The sequence below is a fragment of the Salvia hispanica genome, chromosome 1, assembly GCF_029641045.1.
Source record: "Salvia hispanica isolate PSC_SH4W2 chromosome 1, Shi_PSC_v1, whole genome shotgun sequence".
NCBI lineage: Eukaryota > Viridiplantae > Streptophyta > Magnoliopsida > Lamiales > Lamiaceae > Salvia > Salvia hispanica.
The window spans coordinates 36,284,065-36,305,643 of NC_142692.1; the positions used below are offsets into that span (position 1 = coordinate 36,284,065).

General features: G+C 35.8%; 2 pseudogenes; one reads left to right on the plus strand and one right to left on the minus strand.

Annotated features, from left to right (window-relative positions):
* The first annotated feature begins 3,015 nt into the window (after nt 1–3,015).
* On the plus strand, nt 3,016–14,945 carry LOC148933701 (zinc finger protein ENHYDROUS pseudogene; annotated as a pseudogene).
* Nucleotides 14,946–20,605: 5,660 nt separating this feature from the next.
* LOC125220788 (secreted RxLR effector protein 161 pseudogene) lies at nt 20,606–21,506 on the minus strand (annotated as a pseudogene).
* Nucleotides 21,507–21,579: the final 73 nt, after the last annotated feature.

A 21,579-nucleotide genomic window follows, 5' to 3' on the forward strand; every position in this document is an offset into this window, starting at 1 on the left:
ATAAGCTCATGTTTTTTTATGATTTATACACACTCACATTTATGTATCATAGAGTAGTATATAAGTGTATGTCAATGGGAGACAGAAAGCTCTTGTAATTTATCAAAGGATATAACATTGATGTGTAATTATTAATTCTTACTCTTAAAGTTGTAATTGTGATATGTTTTCCATTATTAGTATTGTTGGGATAAAAGCTATAATTATTTGGCCATAATTGTGTGGACTTTAATTGTGTGATTATATTAATAACTACTCCCTCCATCCTTGAAAATTTGTAGGGAATGGGGAAAAATACCGAAATACCGGCCTTATCATACCGAAAAAATATCGAAAATACTGAATTTTTGGTATACCGTGACTTTCGGTATGGTATGATACCTTACCGAAAGATTGTGGTAAGGAAACGGTATGAATTTTCAAATACTGTGGTATACCGCTGCATACCGAAATTCGGTATATACCGTAATTTAAGGTATATACCACAAAAATATAAACACAATTATATAAAATATATTTTATATATTTTTAAATTATAAAATCTATGTGAAATATAAATATAATTATGAATAAATTATATTTAATTTATTTTTAAAATTATAAATTATAAATAATATTTTAAAAACTCTAATTTTCTATTTTAATTGATGTTGAAAGTCAGGTGTACCACAAAAGTAAGGTATACCGAACTTCGGTACGGTATCGGTATGGAAATTTGTCATACCGAAAATAAGGTATACCGAAGTTCGGTATACCGAAAACTTTGGTAAGGTAAAGGTATGACTTTTTCGCATACCGTATTTACGGTAAGGTACACAGTATGGTGGTTTCGGTAAGGTATACCTTACCTACCCACCCCTACCTATTTCCTTGTTCGTCCGTCCCTAAAAATTTGTCACCTTTCACTTTTAGTACCATTTTTGGTAATGGACCCTACATTCCACTAACTCATTCTCACTCATGTTTTATTTTAAAACTAATATATAAAAGTAGGACCCACATGCCACCAACTTTTTCAACCCACTTTCTATTATATTTCTTAAAACCCGTGTCGGGTCAAATGGTGCCAAGTTTTAAGGGACGGAGGGAGTATGACTTTTCCTTAGTAATAATTTCAGTTATTCTTCTATGTAGGAAAGTTGAATATATGTAAATATTGTATAGAGCCAAATTGACCTTTATTCATATATACTCCCTTCGTCTCAGTAGAAATGAAACATTTGTCTTTTAGTACAAAATTTTATATAGTGTTGTGTTGTTTTGTCCCATTAAATGATAATATAAATTATTAAACAATCAACCATATAATTTACTAAAATTTGAAAAATAACAGCATAAAATTTTAATGTTCATCCTATTATAAATCCTACTAATTGGTAAATAGATAATTCTAGCAATTTATATCTCAAACTTTTGCTTATTGAAAATTAGACTTAATATAAGTGTTTCATTAATTAATGTCTCAAATTAGAAAATTTTTAAAGTTGTGGCATTATTGAAACACTTAATTAGGAATTGAATCTAATTGCGACAAGTTCCAAATTTTGAGATTTAAATTGTAATTGATCTCATTTATAAATGTAAAATAAAACTATTTGAAGAAAAAGAATAATACTCCAAATAACAGTGTGGTTAAATGCTGAGTTTCTGCACATACAAGTACAACTATTCTTATGTAGAATATCTGATTTAATATGTTTTGCCATTTCTTTTTTCCATGAAAATTGAATTTAATGTGGTGATATCTTCTTATCTAAATTAATTAATTACATGCTTATCTATTTCACTAATTTTTGAGATGTCATTTAATTACGAATTTTGTAAAATTGCACTAATTTTTGAGATGTCAAACAATATGCGAGTGAACAAAAAAATTTAGGAATCGAATTTCACCATTCACCTATGGGCCCGGAATGTCTTGCTAGTAAAACTGAGAATGGCTTTAGTCAGGTTTTAAGATAATTAATTGTTAGAATTTTGATTAATGGATATTTCAGAATGGGCCTTCTTCAGTTTGAGAAATTAAATAGTGCACTCTAGGGATGGGATAAGAAGAAAAAAAAACAAATAGATAAGCATATAATTAATTGATTGAGATAAGAAGATATCACCACAATAAATTCAATTTTCATGGAAAATAGAAATGGCAAAACATATTAAATCATATATTCAACAAAATTTAGGTGCTATGTGCAGAAACTCGGCATTTAACCACTGTTATTTGTAGTATTAATCAATTTTTTCCTTCAAAGTTTTATTTTTTTTTATTTTTTTTTCATTTATAAATGTGATCAATTACACGTTAAATCCCAAAATTTGGAACTTGTCGCAATTAGATTCAACTTTTCTAATTAAGTGTTTTAATAATGTCAAAACTTTTAAATTTTTCTAATTTGAGACATTAATTATTGAAAACTTATATTAAGTCTAGTTTTCAATAAAGTAAAAGGTTTGAGATTTAAATTCCTAGAATTATATATTTACCAATTAGTAGGATTTATAATTGGATGAACATTAACTTTTTATGTTGTTATTTTCAAATTTTAGTTAATTATATAGTATTATGGTTGGTTGTTTAATAATTCGATACCTTCCAAAGAGATGAGAGATCAATTGATTCAATTTCAAGAGAGAGAGAGATATTTGAATTGTGTAGCAGAAAAATACAAGGAGAAGAAGCAACCAAAATTAGATAGTTTAAGACAGTGATTCAGAGAGTTAGATTCTACTATTAGTTTTTGTTTTCAATTTTGTTTTGGTCTTATTTCCATATTTAACAAAATATTTATGTGAATTCATCGAGAATATATTACTCCTCAGCTGCATTAAATTTTCAGGTGGGATTTAGCTATTTCATGAGTGGTGCTTCAATGAGGGTTTGTTAGAGGAGCTTCTCTTCACTCACAAAATACCAAATATTTTTTTCTTTAAATCTCAATATTTTGTTTCTTTTTTTTGTCACAATTCAACTAAAAATTATTCGTCTCCCTCCGCCCACCAAAAATAGAAATAACAATGTTTCCGATGGCGATTCCGAATCCAATTGAAAACGGCAGTCGTGCTAGGATTAATCGCGATATCGGCACCTTAAATTCTATGATGTCGAATTCCACAACCATCACCGCCCCCGCCCCCACCCCCCCTCAGGTCAAGCCGAAGAAGAAGAGAAACCTATCCGGAAACCCCGGTAAGTAACTCGCACGCACACACACACATGTGTATTTGCATGTTTTTCCCATTTTTGAATAATCGGCCGTTCAATTGTCATGTCTACTATTTTAGCCTATCGCATATATTATTTTCTAAAACTAATTTTTTTCAGTGCTTTTCTTTTAAAAAAATTTATGTCCGTGCGAATTTAACATAAATTACTATGCAATGCCCCTATTAATAGTCTAAATTATTTAAAAATATACGTTTAACCAAAATGTAGTAAGCCTACCAATTTTTATTTTTTCTTTAAATCTCAATATTTTGCTTCTTCTTTTGTCACAATTCAACTAAATTATTCGTCTCCCTCTGCCCCCAAAAATATAAATAGCAATGTTTTGTTGGGACTACCGCAGCGGAAGACACGGAAACCAAACAGGTCCTAGAACGGATCTATTTAGTTGATTATGCATTCGACTCCAATTTCATGCAATTTACATAGATCTATAGATATAACATCAAATAAACACATAATCATGCATATTCGATGTAGATTCGATTGTTACCTCATAATCCATCATTGGATTGACGTTGCTAGCTGCACCACCCGGAGATCCTTGGTTTATCGACCACGAATCTTCCGTACTATTCCCTCGTCCTTGATTCTCCATCCGTGTGGGCGGATCTTAGAAAACCAATTAAATAACTTTGAATGGATCTAGGGGAACCCAATACAAACACCAAATTGTCTAGATCTAATCCTATGAATTAGGATAGATCAAGAACAATAATCAAAACCCTAATTCTTCCACGTGCTAGGCACGAAAATCGAGACCAAGTGAGAGAGAGAGGAGGCGCCGATTTTGGCGGCTAGGGTTAGGGTTTAGTGTGTCTAGGATTGTGTGCTAGGGTTTCCCTTTCATTCATTATTTATAGTGGACCTTATTGGGCTAGTAAGGGGATCCATGGAATGACTTAAGTGTTGGGCTCACCCATTAGATAAATTACTAATTAAATCAAATGACCCATGATTTAATATATTATCAATGGAATATTATTTTATTCCACTAAAGAATAATATTGCACTCCCACTTAAATCACCAAATTACAAATAACTTGGGTCCATTTTATTTCACAATATTTCCCGCGTTTAAGATTATCTTGATCCGTCAATTTAATTCTTTTGTCTGCTATGTGACTAGAATTAAATTAATTCTCCAAAGAGTTTTTCTAGTTTGAAACTTTATTTATTATTCGTGGAATAAATTCTAACTGCGCAGTTTTCTGAATAATAAATTCCTCTTTCAAACACCTCTTGGGGATCACCCCTTAGGGATTTAATCATACCACACTGGGCACGCGAATTCTATGAAATAATATTCCAATACCTTCATATTATTCAATTACTACCACCCAAGATATCATGAACTTGAGTTACGTACAAACTCTCACATATTGATAAGTCAAAGTGGCGTTTGATTGAATAAACAATATTGATATTAATATCATAGACTAGAAAATACTAAACTTTCTGAAATATATTCTTTCAGTAGATAGCAATAAAGAATACATTTCGGATTAGATCCTTTCAGTGCTTTACCACACCGGTGTTACTAATCTCTTCTTAGGTAAGAGAGAATTATCACAAACACCGCAACCGTACCAATAGGTAGCCAAAGCCTATCTAGGTTGTGAATACGTTTTTCTTCTTACTAGATCTGGCCAAGTCCCCTACTGGAAAACTCATGAGGAGATTCATCGAATTTCCCTACTTGACCTTCTTAGTAAAAAGCCTTAGACTTGTTTATCATATTTCAATAATAAACCATTATATTATATTATTTATTCTCATAATTAGGCAAACAAGTGGACGTGGCGTTTCTCGTATACATGCACAAGCTGACTGTATAAAGGCATGTACGCTCGAAGCATCTTTTAGTATACAAACCCCAACAATCTCCCACTTATACTCTAAGGATGCTTTCGAGTATACCAACCGCTTTATTGGCCTTGTGCTACACATTCACACACATTTTCTCCCACTTATACTCAAAGCAGGCTTTGGCCACTATGTGCTCAAAACTATAATTCTTTAAAAGAATCTACCAACATAGTTTGCTAGAGTACATAAAACGAAAATATACTTGTAATTTATAACCTTAATTCTTGCTAAGGAGCACGATTATTTGATCAAATTATTTCTAGGCCCTTTGATCCAGTGGAATAATTTTATGTGCCTTTCTCAAGTGCACTTATGCATATTCCTCTATCAAAATCCACTATTTTGATCCTTCTGAATTTCTACTAATTAAAGTAGAATACTTATAGCAAATATAAAGTTTTTAATCATGTCGAATATGATTCCCAAAACTTTAATTATATAATACCAAGTCAACTTGGTACCTTGCTATATAACTTGTGATGTAAATTTATGCATGAACATAATTACCTCATCACAATGACTAATTGGAAATTAGTCCTTATGACAAAATAAAACCGAATGATTGCATTCTTTGTTTTATAGTCATAAATTCCAAGTTCATTTATTTAACCATTTGTTGTGATCTTTAGAAATACTTTCTTTGGAAATCCAAAAGCAATTCTAATTTTAATAGCTAACTTGGAAATGTCTTTTAATGTTATTAGAGTCTTAGAAAGTGTGCAATTCATCACTTCTTTCATTCTAGGGTGTGAACCCATTTAACTCTATCAAACATTACCTTAATTCCATTTATGAATATTCTATGAGACAAAATTTAGCTCCCACTTTTAAAAGTAGAAAAATACTAGTCTCAATATTCTTTAAGGCTATTAAAACAATTTAAATAGTGCTTGGAGTTAAATTCATCCTAGTTTAATAAAATGAGCTATGAAGCTCTTATTAAACACTTAGAATTTATTCATTCATTTAAGAAAAGCTCTCACTATTTTAATTATCACTTTCACAACAAAATAAATAAAGCAATAACTAATTAAATAGTCAACTCTTGGCTTGGAACATTAAAATTATTTTAATGTGCACACTATATTTACTACACAAGAATTTCTAGTATTTATAATAAATACTTATCTTGTCTCTAGTTGAATTTAATTTACTTGTCTTGTAATCAATTATTGTGATTATTTTTCTTACACCTTTATTTGAACAAACGCGATCATTAGATCATTTTATTTTGTATTGAATCCATGTCGAACATTAATGTTCTATTGACTCATCAACAAAATAATGGTTCAAAAGACTTAAGGATTAAAGAAACTTAATAATCAATATTTCTAGAAGAAACCTTCATAATAATTGAATCAACAAATTTAATCACAAGTAAACATTTTGATATTAACCATATTACATTTGATGTCATAAATAATTGGATAATCAAAACTTCATTTATCTAATAATGCAAGCATTATAAAATGACATCGATAATCCAAAAACACAATTGATAAACTAGGAATAAAATTCCATATCAATAATCCATATGATATCAAAACCAAACAATATCAAAAACTCTTAAAATTCAACAATGTAAACATAAAAGCAAAAATAAACTCTTCTGACTTGAACATGATCATCTCAAAAGTCCACCCCTTTTTCTCATCTCAGTTTGAGCATTCACAAGCTTGTTATAAAGTTCCAGAATTGAAAACGTTTTGTCGCTAAACAAAATTTCATCTCTGACTTCATTAAAGCTATCTGGAAGCCCATCAAGGATGATTATCTTCTGGGTTTCTGGGTCAACTTTCCCCCCCGATAATAGAAGTTCATGGAAATAGCCATGCATGACTAGGACATATTTGCCCACATCATGGCCCTCTTCCAATACCTCACTCCTTAAATGTTCCACAGCGCGACCAGCTCTTACCTTAGAGGACTTTTCTTCAAACCACTTGGGCTTGTTGACCAACGGCCTTTTGGGTTTGTCAAACCTCTCAAGGGCATTGCCAACACCGGCTAAAAGGAAGCCCTTGAGATGACATTCCGCGGTATGCCACTGATCACGAAACTCCTTGTCCTCTCCTTGTATATGGTATGTGGGCGGACGATTGTTGCTGAGAATCAACCTCAAGTCATTGATCAAACGATCAACATCAAGCTTACTTTTCCATTCCTTAAACAATTCAGAGTCACGCTTCCTTGAACTAAGTATGGCATAATAAATATCCCAAGTGTCAATCATCTTTCGTTCAAGCTGAAAACAAATACCAATAATATAAACATGTAAAATTTCAAGGAATTGCAAATAACCACAAAACAATTCATCAATTTTACATCCACAAAAATCAAGCACAAACGTTCTTCTACGAGGAAGCCGAGTCTTATTCATGCAAGAAATTCATTATTTTTACTGGCCACAATGTCGACAGATAGTCCAGAGACCATAAGAATGGCATGGCTGACTAACACTGCTAAAGCGTATAACCATAAAATTAAGCACTAAGGATTCTTTACTTGTGCGTGAACTCCTCTAAAGAAAGGTCGAACCGGACAAGCACCTCCTCCTATAGCTCCCTCTAAGCATTATTAAAATACAATCCTTATAATTTCGCAGCGATATTGCTCCGGTAAAGACCAGTCGCGATATTACTGAAAAACTAATTCTACAATTTTAATAACCTTTATCTAGAGAAGTCAAAACTTACGAACTGGTAATGTTCCTCCCGTAAATACAGGCCGGTCACTACTTCGCACTAAGACCAATTTTATGGAGGCCATATACAAACGTGTTGTAATTATCGCTTCATATTTTCTTGTTGGTGGTTTTAATAGTTTTATTATTACTTAAGCAGATAAGGCAGATATCCACACTCAAAGAATAATTAAACATGTACTAGCTATGCATGCAAGGCAATAAGTACAAAGGAGATGCACGAGTTAAACTAGATTTTAACAAATAAAATCATAACTCAAATTAAATATCCATCATTTATCAATAAAACATGTAAACACATTTACAAAAGGTTCACATAAACATAATGACGAAACTTGATCATTTAATTAAGCATCTAAAATAAATAGATAGAATTAAAATTCCATCTTCACATAAACAAGATTATCTAGACATTAAGTCCAATCTTAAACAATCATACATTATTATTTAAAATAACGTATCTTGATTATTAGAATCACCTTTTAATACTATTAGGATTTACTTAGATAGAATTAATCCATCCTTATCCTAAAATTAATGTCTAGGTGTATATCATAAAAGATTAGCTAAGTCTCAATTTAAAATGCCCACTTGGATATATAAATCCGCATTTATCCAATTAAGACTAAATCCATTTGAAAACACACCAATTAAATTTGAGAACTAAATTTCTCATAGCTTTCATAAAATCACATGACAAGAAGAATCTTATTACATCTTTAATTCAAAATGATGTTTTCTAGATGAAATAAAATTCACCTTCATCAAAATTAAAGACAAAATTCAACTTAATAAATAATTAAGGATTTTAATAGCAAAATTAATGCTCTATGAATTTTCATATCTTTAAATCACATTTGATGTTATCTAGATGAAACAAATTCATCTTCATCAAAATTAAAGATAAAATTCAAATTAAACTAGGAATTGAATTCCAATTAAAATCCAATTAATTATTTAACACTTTAATAATTTAGGATTTAAGTAGCATGTTAATGCTAAATGAATTTTTCACTTCTTTAATTAAGCCGATGTTATCTAGATGAAGTAAAATTCACCTACATCATATTAAAGACAAAATTCAAACTAGGAATAGGATTCCAATTAAAATCCATCCAATTATTATACATGTAATTTTCGAAAATTTTAAAGGTTTTAAAAATAATTGAAAAACTCATGTCTTTTCCTTAGGTATATATCTAGGAAATAATTCCATAACACACCAATTAAAATAAAGACTATTTCAATTAAACCTTAAAATTAAAACATGAAAGCATATTAAGAGAATATTCTTTAAAATTCCATCCAATTAAGGAAAAGCCAAAAATTAGATAAAATAAATATTGAATTTCCTTATGTTAATTATCATGATATTATCTAGATGGAAATAATCCACCAAAATCAACTAATTAACAAATTTAATCAATTATTTGACTAATTATTCCAATTGGCAAAATTAAAGAAGACAATTATTCTCTTTAAATTAGAATCTTGACTTAATTGCAAAATCATTCTAATTCCTACAAGATATTTTAATTATTCTAGGTTTAGAATTTTAAACCACAATTATAAATAGCTTGTGTGTTAAGAAACGAAACGAAAACACGAAAAACAAAGAACGAGACGACGCGACCAAAACCCTAATTAGGGTTTGGGCCGCCACCGGGCCTCGCAGCAGCGGCTGCTGCCGCGTCTGACCCCGCCGCCGCCTCTGCACGTCGAGCACTGCTCCACCGTCAACCGCCACCTGGAGCCACCGCACGCCACCGCCGCCGTTGCCTAGAAACGCTGAGTTTGGCCACCGCAAGCGTCGATCAGCCTCTGCAGCGACGAAGGAGGCCCACGTCGCCGGATCTTGGCAGACCCGACGCGCCTCCAGCGCCGCCGCCTCGCCGATTCGTCGCCTCCAGCGCCGTCGTCGTCAGACAGCCGCTGCAGCAGCCGCCGGAGGCCCACGCCGTCGGATCGAGATCGATCCGACGCGCCTCCGACAGCTCTGCCGCCTCTCCCACTGGACTGGAGCTCCCTCTGGTCGACGACCATCGCCTGCCGCCGCCCCAAGCTCCTTCTCCGTCGCGATTCCCGGTCGGCGTGAAGCTAGGGTTTTTCGAAACCCTAGTTAAATTTTTTTTTTTTTCGATTTTTAATTAACTCGATTAATCGCGGTCGCTACGCTTGACCGCGATCTTAAATCTTAATTAATCGTTTCTTAATTTGTAACAATCTTTTATGTTCATATCAAATATGCATATTTAAACATCTAGCATTTAGCAATTTAAATTATTCTTGCATATTAAGAACATAAAACTATAGATCTATGAATACTTGCTTAGATCTATAATATTCTTGTGAAAAACTCAAATAAAATTCGAGATTCATAATATTCTTTCATCGATCCAAGTATTCAATCATGGACCACTTTATTTCTTGATTCAAAAACATATATTCACTTAAACATACATATATGTAATCATCAAACATATAATCTAGTACATATTACTTAGAATATATAGATCTAATGATGTTCATCATAGATCTAGAATATTTTTGTGAAAAACTTGAATAAAATTCAAGATTCATAATATTCTTTCATCGATCTAGAACATCATATCATAGATCCAAAAATAAAATCAAGAAAAACATAGATCCAACACACATTGCATTATTTTCGAAAATCCCAAGTTCTTACACTATAATTTTCGAAAAATTCAATTAATCAAATACATAATCAGAGCCTAAAAAATGGCTCTGATACCAGTTGTTGGGACTACCGCAGCGGAAGACACGGAAACCAAACAGGTCCTAGAATGGATCTATTTAGTTAATTATGCATTCGACTCCAATTTCATGCAATTTACATAGATCTATAGATATAACATCAAATAAACACAAAATCATGCATATTCGATGTAGATTCGATTGTTACCTCATAATCCATCATTGGATTGACGTTGCTAGCTGCACCACCCGGAGATCCTTGGTTTATCGACCACGAATCTTCCGTACTATTCCCTCGTCCTTGTTTCTCCATCCGTGTGAGCGGATCTTAGAAAACCAATTAAATAACTTTGAATGGATCTAGGGGAACCCAATACAAACACCAAATTGTCTAGATCTAATCCTATGAATTAGGATAGATCAAGAACAATAATCAAAACCCTAATTCTCCCACGTGCTAGGCACGAAAATCGAGACCAAGTGAGAGAGAGAGGAGGCGCCGATTTTGGCGGCTCGGGTTAGGGTTTAGTGTGTCTAGGATTGTGTGCTAGGGTTTCCCTTACATTTATTATTTATAGTGGACCTTATTGGGCTAGTAAGGGGATCCATGGAATGACTTAAGTGTTGGGCTCACCCATTAGATAAATTACTAATTAAATCAAATGACCCATGATTTAATATATTATCAATGGAATATTATTTTGTTCCACTAAAGAATAATATTGCACTCCCACTTAAATCACCAAATTACAAATAACTTGGGTCCATTTTATTTTATAATATTTCCCGCGTTTAAGATTATCTTGATCCGTCAATTTAATTTTTTTGTCTGCTATGTGACTAGAATTAAATTAATTCTCCAAAGAGTTTTTCTAGTTTGAAACTTTATTTATTATTCGTGGAATAAATTCTAACTGCGCAGTTTTCTGAATAATAAATTCCTCTTTCAAACACCTCTTGGGGATCACCCCTTAGGGATTTAATCATACCACACTGGGCACGCGAATTCTATGAAATAATATTCCAATACCTTCACGTTATTCAATTACTACCACCCAAGATATCATGAACTTGAGTTACGTACAAACTCTCACATATTGATAAGTCAAAGTGGCGTTTGATTGAATAAACAATATTGATATTAATATCATAGACTAGAAAATACTAAACTTTCTGAAATATATTCTTTCAGTAGATAGCAATAAAGAATACATTTCGGATTAGATCCTTTCAGTGCTTTACCACACCGGTGTTACTAATCTCTTCTTAGGTAAGAGAGAATTATCACAAACACCGCAACCGTACCAATAGGTAGCCAAAGCCTATCTAGGTTGTAAATACGTTTTTCTTCTTACTAGATCTGGCCAAGTCCCCTACTGGAAACTCATGAGGAGATTCATCGAATTTCCCTACTTGACCTTCTTAGTAAAAAACCTTAGACTTGTTTATCATATTTCAATAATAAACCATTATATTATATTATTTATTCTCATAATTAGGTAAACAAGTGGACGTGGCGTTTCTCGTATACATGCACAAGCTGACTGTACAAAGGCATGTACGCTCGAAGCATCTTTTAGTATACAAACCCCAACATGTTTCCGATGGCAATTCCGAATTAAAATCGAAAACGGCAGCCGTGCTAGGGTTAAGAGCATCCCCATCCGTGCTCTTAGCTAAGAGCACGGAAGTGGGCCCGGACCCACTTTTACTTCCTTAGCTAAGAGCACAACACCCACATCCGTGCTCTTAGCTAAGGACAAGCTCAAGGGTCCCACCATTCTATTATTCAATTTAAATAAAAACATTTCCACAGTATTAAAATGCATTAAAATATCCGAAATACTATTACAAATTACAAAATAATTAAAAATTACATAATCAAAATCCTAAAAATTAAAAATTACACAAATAAAATCCTAAAAATTAAAAATTACACTACTCGTTGCCGAATTTCGCCCAAATGTGATTTGATAGATCTTTTTGTAGCTCAGTGTGGGCTCTTGTATCGCGCATTGTGTGTCTTCTTTCCATCCTCTCATTCACCGTCGTATGCACACCTCGGCGTGGGGGAGACCTCGCGGTTGAGCTTCCAGCTTCATCCTCGTCGTAAAAGTTACCCGCCATCGGTCCTTCGTCAGCTATAATCATGTTATGCAAGATAATACACGTGTACATGATGTCGGCGATATTCTTAACGTACCAAAGCCGAGAAGGGGACTTCACAATGTTGAATCGGCCTTGAAGAACACCAAAAGCTCTTTCGACGTCTTTCCGAGCAGACTCTTGACGCTGCGCAAAAAGAATCCGTCTTTGCTCTTGTGGATTGCTGAACAACTTCACGAAAGTCGACCACCTTGGGTAGATACCATCAGCGAGATAGTAACCCATGTGGTATGCATTTCCGTTGACGGTGAAGTCAATCGCCGGTGCTACACCATTCAAAACATCATCGAAGAGTGGTGAAGAATATAACACGTTCAAGTCGTTGCTGGATCTGGCAACACCGAAATATGCATGCCAAATCCATAGGCGGTAGTCGGCGACCGCTTCAAGGATAACCGTTGGGCCGCCACCTTTGTGGCCGCTTAAGTGTTGCCCCCTCCAAGCAGTCGGGCAATTCTTCCACTTCCAATGCATGCAGCCAATGCTGCCTAGCATACCGGGAAAACCGTGGGCTGTTTCGTGAAGACGAAGCAACCGTTGACAATCGTCGGTGGTGGGTGCCCGAAGGAATTCCTCGCCGAAAGCAGAACGAACGCCGTTGCAAAAATTCTTGAGGCATAGGATTCCAGTTGACTCACCGACATGCAAATACTCGTCGAAGAGGTCAGCCGTTTGCCCAGTAACAAGTTGTCGGATGGCACAAGTACACTTTTGCAACGCCGTGAGACTTTGCCGACCGGTTGCGTCTGCACCTTCTTGAAAATATTCAACGCGGGTGGACAATGTGTTGACAATACGCATAAACAATCGTTTTGACATGTGAAAACGGCGCCGAAAGTAATCTTCTGGATACCGTGGCTGGTCGGAAAAATAGTCGGCAACGAGCCTTTAATGGGCTCTCTCTCGATCACGAGGGATGTAGCGACGTTTTGCTCTAGTTGGTTGAGGAGGAGGGCGGGGGTATTGGCGGCGACATAGGCTTCATAGGCGGCATGATATTGTTCATAATATTCTTGTTCTTCGCGCTCCGCTTCCGCAATGAGATTGGTGAAATCCATTTTTGAATTTTTTAAAGAGAGTTTGGGTGAGAGAGGAAGATGTAGATGATTTAGTATGAAAAAGTATGAATGAGAGATAATTTGATGTGAAAAGTGGATGATGAATGTGTGTATTTATAGATGATTTTGGAATAAAAAAAAATCACAAAAATCCAAAAAAAAACGTCTATAAACGGCTCTATTTTTTTGGGAATCCAAATTTTTTTTTTTTTTGGTATTATTTTGAATTATATATGAATTTTTTTTTTTAAAAAATCGAATTTTCCAACGGCTATGCCGTTGGCCAATAAGAAGACGCCACGTATGGCTGCTCAGCGGCACGGACGTGCTCTTAGCTAAGAGCAGCGCCGTGCCGGTGGCACGGACGGACGAGCTCGTGCTCAGCGGCACGGACGGACGGACGGACGAGATTTTCAAACCGCTGCGGATGCTCTAATCGCGATATCGGCACCTTAAATTCAATGCTTCTGAATTCCGCCCTGGCCCCCCCTCAGGTCAAGCCCAAGAAGAAGAGAAACCTACCTGGAAACCCTGATAAGTAACTCGCACGCGAACACACGTGTAACTGTGTGTTTTTCCCATTTTTGAATAATCGGTCATTCAATTGTCATGTTTACTATTTTAGCCTATCGCATATAGTATTTTCTAAAATTAGAATTTTTTTTAGTGTTTTTTTTATATTCGTCCGAATTTAACATAAATTACTATGTAACGCTCCTATTAATAATCTAACATATTTAAAAAATTAAACAAAATGCAATAAACATAGCCCTACAAATATTATTTTTTGCGTCCGCCTACGATCTTATCTAATGAACTGAATGCCCGCCCGTGCATGTAGATCCGGACACGGAGGTGATCGCGTTGTCGCCCAAAACCTTAATGACGGCGAACAGGTTCGTGTGCGAGATCTGCAACAAGGGTTTCCAGAGGGATCAGAATCTTCAGCTGCACCAGGAGGGGCCACAATCTGCCGTGGAAGCTGAAGCAGCGGAGCACGAAGGAGGCTCGCAAGAGGGCGTATGTCTGCCCGGAGCCTTCGTGCGCTAGGGGACCTCACAGGGATCGAGAAGCACTACTGCCGGAAGTACGGCGAAATGGAAATGCGAGAAGTGCTCGAAGATCTACGCCGTGCAGTCGGATTGGAAAGCTCACTCGAAGACCTGCGAGTACTCGAGAGTACCGATGCGACTCGAGAAGTGCTTGATTAAATTCTTGCTATTTATGCAAATTTGTGTTTGGATTTGTATTAAATTCTTTAACTCTTGTTGTTCGTGCAAATCAGTGCAGTTTTGATTTCCTCGTGCCAAAAAAAAAAAACTTTTGGTGAAAAATGATGTCGTCTATTTATTAAGAAAAATGTTTCATTTGGTGAAAATCATCATCAGATCTAGACGCACAGATCTAAACTTCATGATTTTTTTAATTGATTTCTAAAGTTGCGGGACAGACTAGAATTTAATCGTATTTAATGGTTTTTTCCGATAAAATTTTTTCCCCCAAAATGATGATTAATCACATGTTTCATTTCTTTGAAAGATTCTATTTTTTAAAGTGGGTTTTTGTTGTTTTAGTTATACTATAAGCATATGATGGCCAACGTGTATGATTGTGTTCTAAATAAATCGATGTAATTTGCAAGAAATTTGTTTTTTTGGGAGTTTTGAAATGTGGGACAGGGGCAAACCTGCATTTGCATGCAAATGTCTGTCTCTTCTTTTTGCATGCAAATGTCTGTCTCTTCTTTCTCAACTTTTGCTAATTGTGTGTACTATAAAAAGGAGTCTAAAAAACAATGATGATTGTCTCATCAATAGTTCTAAAAGAAAGTTATGGAAGCTTGAATACTTTTGTTGATACAGTCTCAGCAATTGTTCTAAAAAACCTTGTGTTGTGTGTTTTTCGAAATTTTATGTGTGTGTGTGTTTGTGCATGAACAAGCTACTGCGTATGAAATGGTAGCACATGAAATGCACTAGCTTGGCCCACAAGACTAATTGGCCCCATATAGTCATTATTAAAGAGGATTTGTGCCTTTCTACACTCACCCCCATATTTCACACGTTTAATTTCATTAATACTATTATATGACATAATACACACTTTCATTTGATATTTCAGCCTTGTTTTGTGTTTAATCAATCGAGTGAAATAACTTATCACTACCCAATTTGGTTATTTCATCACTTTCTTGTTTGTGCAAGTAATTGGATATTGAGTTCTCTACTAGGAGTATTTGAAACAAATTAATGGTCATGTCAAACTATTTCTTTGTTTACTAAATTTTTATACTAATATTTTTATTTTAATTTGGTATAGGAAGGATAGCTTCATGAACCACAAGGTATTTTGTGATGCATTGGCTGAAGAAAGTGCAAGGCTCTCTGCTGTCACAAACTCCATCTTGGAACCAAGCCCTGACTTTGCCCCGGCCCCCGCCCCAGCCCCCGTCCTTGCCCCTGCCGCCACCCAACCCTACCTCTTCAACCCGCCAAACATCCTCTCCTACTCCCCGGGCCACCACCACCAATTCGGCCAGCCGTGGGGACCTCAGCACCACCACCACCACCTCTCCCATGCTGAGCATACCCTAGCACCCAACTCTACCAAGGCATGGGGAGTGACGCGGCAGCCGCGTTGTCGGCCACCGCGCTCCTCCAGAGGGCGGCCGCGGTGGGGCCCTCCTCCAGCATGGCGTGGCAGAGGGGCGGCGGCGGCGACTTGTTGACCAGGGACTTCCTCGGCCTCACGGGCGGCGCAAGCAGCAGCGGCGGCGGAGGTAGGAAGGAGCTGCTGCCGCTGGTGAAGCTGTCGGCGTTCGAGAGGGATCACGGCGAAGGAGGGGGCGGCCCAAGCAGCAGCGGAAGACGGGAAGTGCGGAGGGGAAGATGTGAATGCTTTGGCTCATAGGAGCAGCGACGAACGAAACCAGCGAAGGAGAAGAGCACGAGGAGCCGAGAAGATCGAAGAGGCAGCAGAAGAAAGCCTGCGTGGTTTGGAGATTATGTCTCCAAATATTTTGAGTTATTTTAATTATTTATTTTTATTGAATATTTTATTTTTAAGAATTTTTGGGTCAACCGTACTATACGCTCCATTTCAGGTTTTTTTATTGGTTCTTTCCCGAAATGATCGAGTTGAACCTTAGATAATACTACAAATAGGGCTTCTGTTCATTGAAACATCCATCAACAACACTGAATATCCCCTGCTTATATCGTTCCGTTTAATTATCCCGCAAGCAATCTCTTTTTCTACAAAAAAAACCTAGAGGTCAGCGGCTGCTCGACGGAGAAAATCTCCCCTCTTCGGCAACCCTTGCTGCTGATCGTGCAGATACGAGTCTCATCGTATCAGTGTGTCTTGTGAATGTTGTTCGGCCGGGTTTCGGAACTCTTGAGATATGGGTTGTGAGTCTTGTATTATCCTATCTGACTGACGACATTGGTTTTGGGTAATTTCAGATAAGTTGGTTTCGAGCAATGATTTAATCTTCAGCAATCGAATATCCACAAAATCAGATGCCACATGTTTACATCTAAAATGGCCGTTTCTTTTTTTCTTTTATTGGTAAAATTTCATCATGTTTGTTTAATAATGTTTGTTATGTTTCACATTTTATATCCCTTAGAAGTTCTATGCAATTTTGCCTGATTATATTTAAGTTAAGTAACTTTTTCTTTTTTATATATTAATCAAAGTCTTTCAGTTTACCATTGCAAACACTAAACTAAATAAGTGAGTCAATCTTAGTTTATTTTACTCATTCATGGGAACAAATGTTCCATTAATGTTGCATACAAAGAAATATTTCTAAATAGTGCAGTATATGATTTCTATTGAAATGTCAAGTCATATAGTGCAGTATATTCAAATTTAAACTCCATTTCTTGTTACTTACAAACTAAAGTCTGCATTGTTTAAACCTGCAGAATAGTTGGATATGGGCCTACATGGACTGATGAGGGATCAATATATGGGCCCAACTGAAGAAGGCCCACTCTGAAATACTCCCTCCGTCCCATAAAGATTGTACCATTTCCTTTTTCACACTTGCTTTGCAAAAATAATAATACATAGTTAAAGTAGAGAGAAAGTAAAGTAAAAGAGAATAATGTAGAGAATAGTCTTACCTATATTATTCTTTCTCTTATTTTACTCTATTTCAACTTTACCTATTTATTATAATTTTCGCAAAACGAGTAAAAAAATAAAGTGGGACAATCTTTCTAGGACGGAGGGAGTATCCATTTATCAAAATTCTAACAATTAATTATTTTAAAAGCTGACTATAGTTGGGTTGGGCCAAAAAATAAAATAAAGCCACTCTCAGTTTTACTAGCAAGACATTCCCGGCCCATAGGTGAATAGTGAAATTCGACCCCTAAATTTTTTTGTTCACTAACACTGTTCGCATATTGTTTGACACCTCAAAAGTTAAAATTTCGTAATTAAATGACGACGTGAATACAAAATTTAGGCGAAATTAAAATTTAGGTGAACTATTTATTTTTTTGGCACTTTATAAGAACTCAGGCTCGTAACAGCAATCTCATGATTCTCATCCTATACTAAAAGTTGGGAATTCGAATCAACATGATTGGCATGATGGTTCAACACATTTTCGTAGTATGACCATGTGAATGGAGTAAACAAATTGATCAGTCCCTCCTATTTAGTGCGTTAGCTGATTATTGGGACCAGGGTTGTTCCTTTAGCTGTATGCAACCATTTGGCTAATCTCCTACCACTTAATACGCTAATCGTTGGGATGAAGATTAGTCCTTTAGTTGCTGATAAAAAGAATACAGGAAAATAAAAAAATTGGGAATTCAAGGACAAATATAAGTAGCTCTTAGAGTCTTAGCTAATTCGCCACATGCGCGATATATGTGCTCCCATTTTGCAAACAAAATATCTTTTGGTTACTTCTCTTCCTGTATTTGGGCAACGCGTGTAATCTAGTAAGTGTACTATGTTAAACTATTTAAAGTTATCTTGATTCTTGTCGCAGTCTGCATCACTCCACGTGTCAGCCCAAAATTAGAATTCATACAAATAAAATCATGCCTCACTTCCTTTTTCGATACTACTATTTCAAGGTTACACGTGTTGTTCTTAAAACTTATTCAATTTTTAATAAAATGTACGGTAAGAGATTTGATCCTTGATTTTGAGCATGTTTGATTTTTTTTAAGACTAGTTATTCCATCCCTGTAGCTACTCTTCTTAGTTATTTTACTTTCAATCAAATTTTGATTTAGCTATTTTATAATTTTTATCGTTCGAGGTGTTAGGTAGTCACTTTATATCGTGGTTTCGATCCTTTAGTGAGGGAATAAGTCTCAAATTTTGAGTTGATATCGTGGTTTCGATCCTTTAGTGAGGGAATAAGTCTCAAATTTTGAGTTGGCTATCTATGATTTCTATTATTCTAAGTGTTTAGGTAATCACTTGATATTGTGGTTTCTATTCTTTAGCGAGAGAGATCAATTATTAGATATTGTGATTTCGATCATTGACTTTACGTATGAAGCATCAAAACTATGAGGTGTTTAGATAATCACTTGATATCGTAATTTTAATCTTTTAGTGAAGGGGTTAGTCACTAGATATTATGATTTCGATCATTGATTTTACGTACGAAGTATCCATATTTTTTAACCTAACTAGATATTATGATTTCGATCATTGATTTTACGTAAGTATCGAGATTCTTTAACCTAACTAAGAAACTGTCTAGGCACAATGGACAATGGCATGATGCTACCTTTTTGCATACAGAATTGCATTGTGGTGGGACGGAGGGAGTAATTAAATGACGACGTGAATGCAAATTTAGGCGAAATTAAAAGTTTATGTTAACTATTTATTTTTTTGGCACTTTATAAAATTTCATGCTCATAACAGCAATCTTATGATTCTCATCATCATAACATGATTGGCATGATGGTTCAGCACTTCGTATTATGACCATGTTGTAGGGATCAGACTAGGAGCGGATTCACTAATTACCAAGAACTCTTTGTTCTTCATTGTGGGAGCTCAGTCAAACTCCAACCACGCGACTGATATGTATCAAAGATTACAATCAAATCCCTCACAACTATTACAATTACAGTAACTAGTTCTAGATAGGGTTCTTGAGTAATCTTGACTCCTTAGTAAACCCGCACACTCAATCAACTTGTTAGTACACCAAAACCAGATCCTTGCGGATCTTAAACAATTACTAACAAAAGAAACGAAACAAAACAGAATAGATCACAAAATATGGCTCAGAACCCGCCACATAGCCCATATCTATTCAATGAGAACCGAATCCAAGGGAGCACCGATGAATTGACTGGAGTCTACCCTCACACCGTCAATACCTCCACCACACTGCCCCTTCACACCGGATTAGTTCACCACACACAACTCAGAGAAGAAACCCTAGTTCTCACAAACGCTAAGCAACCGAAGAAGTTGTCTTCTCAACAACTCACACTAGATCAATCACACAAGAACAGTGAAGAATCTCAAGGAATCAACCGGAGAAGCCATCGGAGAAGCAGAGAGAAATCAGAGAGTCTCAAAGAGTGGAGAGAGAAAGAGTAGAGTGTAGAATCTGAATAAGAAAACGACTCTCATTCTCACTTAACAAACACAACACACAAACCCTCAATCCAACGGCCGAGAAGCAGGATCCAAGTGAAGAGGCACGTGGCAGCCATCCAGGTGTGAAGAGTAAGCAGTTGGGCTTCTGGGCCAAGTCCAGTAGGGATAAAAGGCCCAAACACAAATTAAATCAGGCCCAACAATAATAGTCCACATATATTCAACATACTCCACCTTGGACTCTTATTCTAGGAAACAAATCTTGAGCTATAGGCTAAGGCATAACTCATCATTGCCCACAAGGTTAGTTCCTGACACCAGAGAGCAAAAAACTCATTAGTCATGGAAGTAACCAAAGTATTGCCTAGCAAGATCACAACAAGGTTACCAATGGCAAACCAACCAGTATTGTAAGTCTTTCATGCCTAGTGATCTCAAAGAGCTAAGGCTCACAGAGTCAACTAGGGCTTATCCCCGGGACATGCACATGCTAACCACAATCAAAATGCAAAATCCTAATGCAAGTGAGCAATTTATCAACAGGTAAGCATTTAGTTCCCATGTCAACTGGGTTTTTATCAGTGTGCACCTTTTGAAGAAGGATTTCACATTTTTCAACAATATCTCTAATGTAATGAAATCTCACATCAATATGTTTTGTCCTATCATGAAAAACAGGGTTTTTACATAACTGAATAGCAGACTGGGAATCAGAAAACATAGTAGGAGATTCATTCACAAACTTAAGTTCAGAGAGAACTCCCTTTAACCATACAGCCTCTTTCATTGCCTCAGTAATGGCAATATATTCTGACTCAGTAGTGGACAAGGCCACTATATGCTGCAGCTGTGACTTCCAACTAACACATGACCTGCTCACAGTAAACACATAGGAGGTAGTAGATTTCCTCTTATCCCTGTCATTAGCATAGTTGGAATCCACAAAACCAGTTAGTAAGACAATATCATCACATTTAGAGTAACACAGCCCATACTTGGCAGTGTGCTTAAGATATCTCAGAAGCCATTTCAAAGCCTCCCAATGGACAGAACCAGGATTTGCCATGTATCTACTAAGGCAAGACACAGCATAGGCAATGTCAGGCCTAGTCCTAACCATCAAGTACATCACTGATCCAATAGCATTAGCATAGGAGACTTTCTTCATGGCATCAATATCAAACTGAGACTTAGGGCATAAATCTTTACTCAACATAAAATGAGCAGCAAGAGGCAGGTTT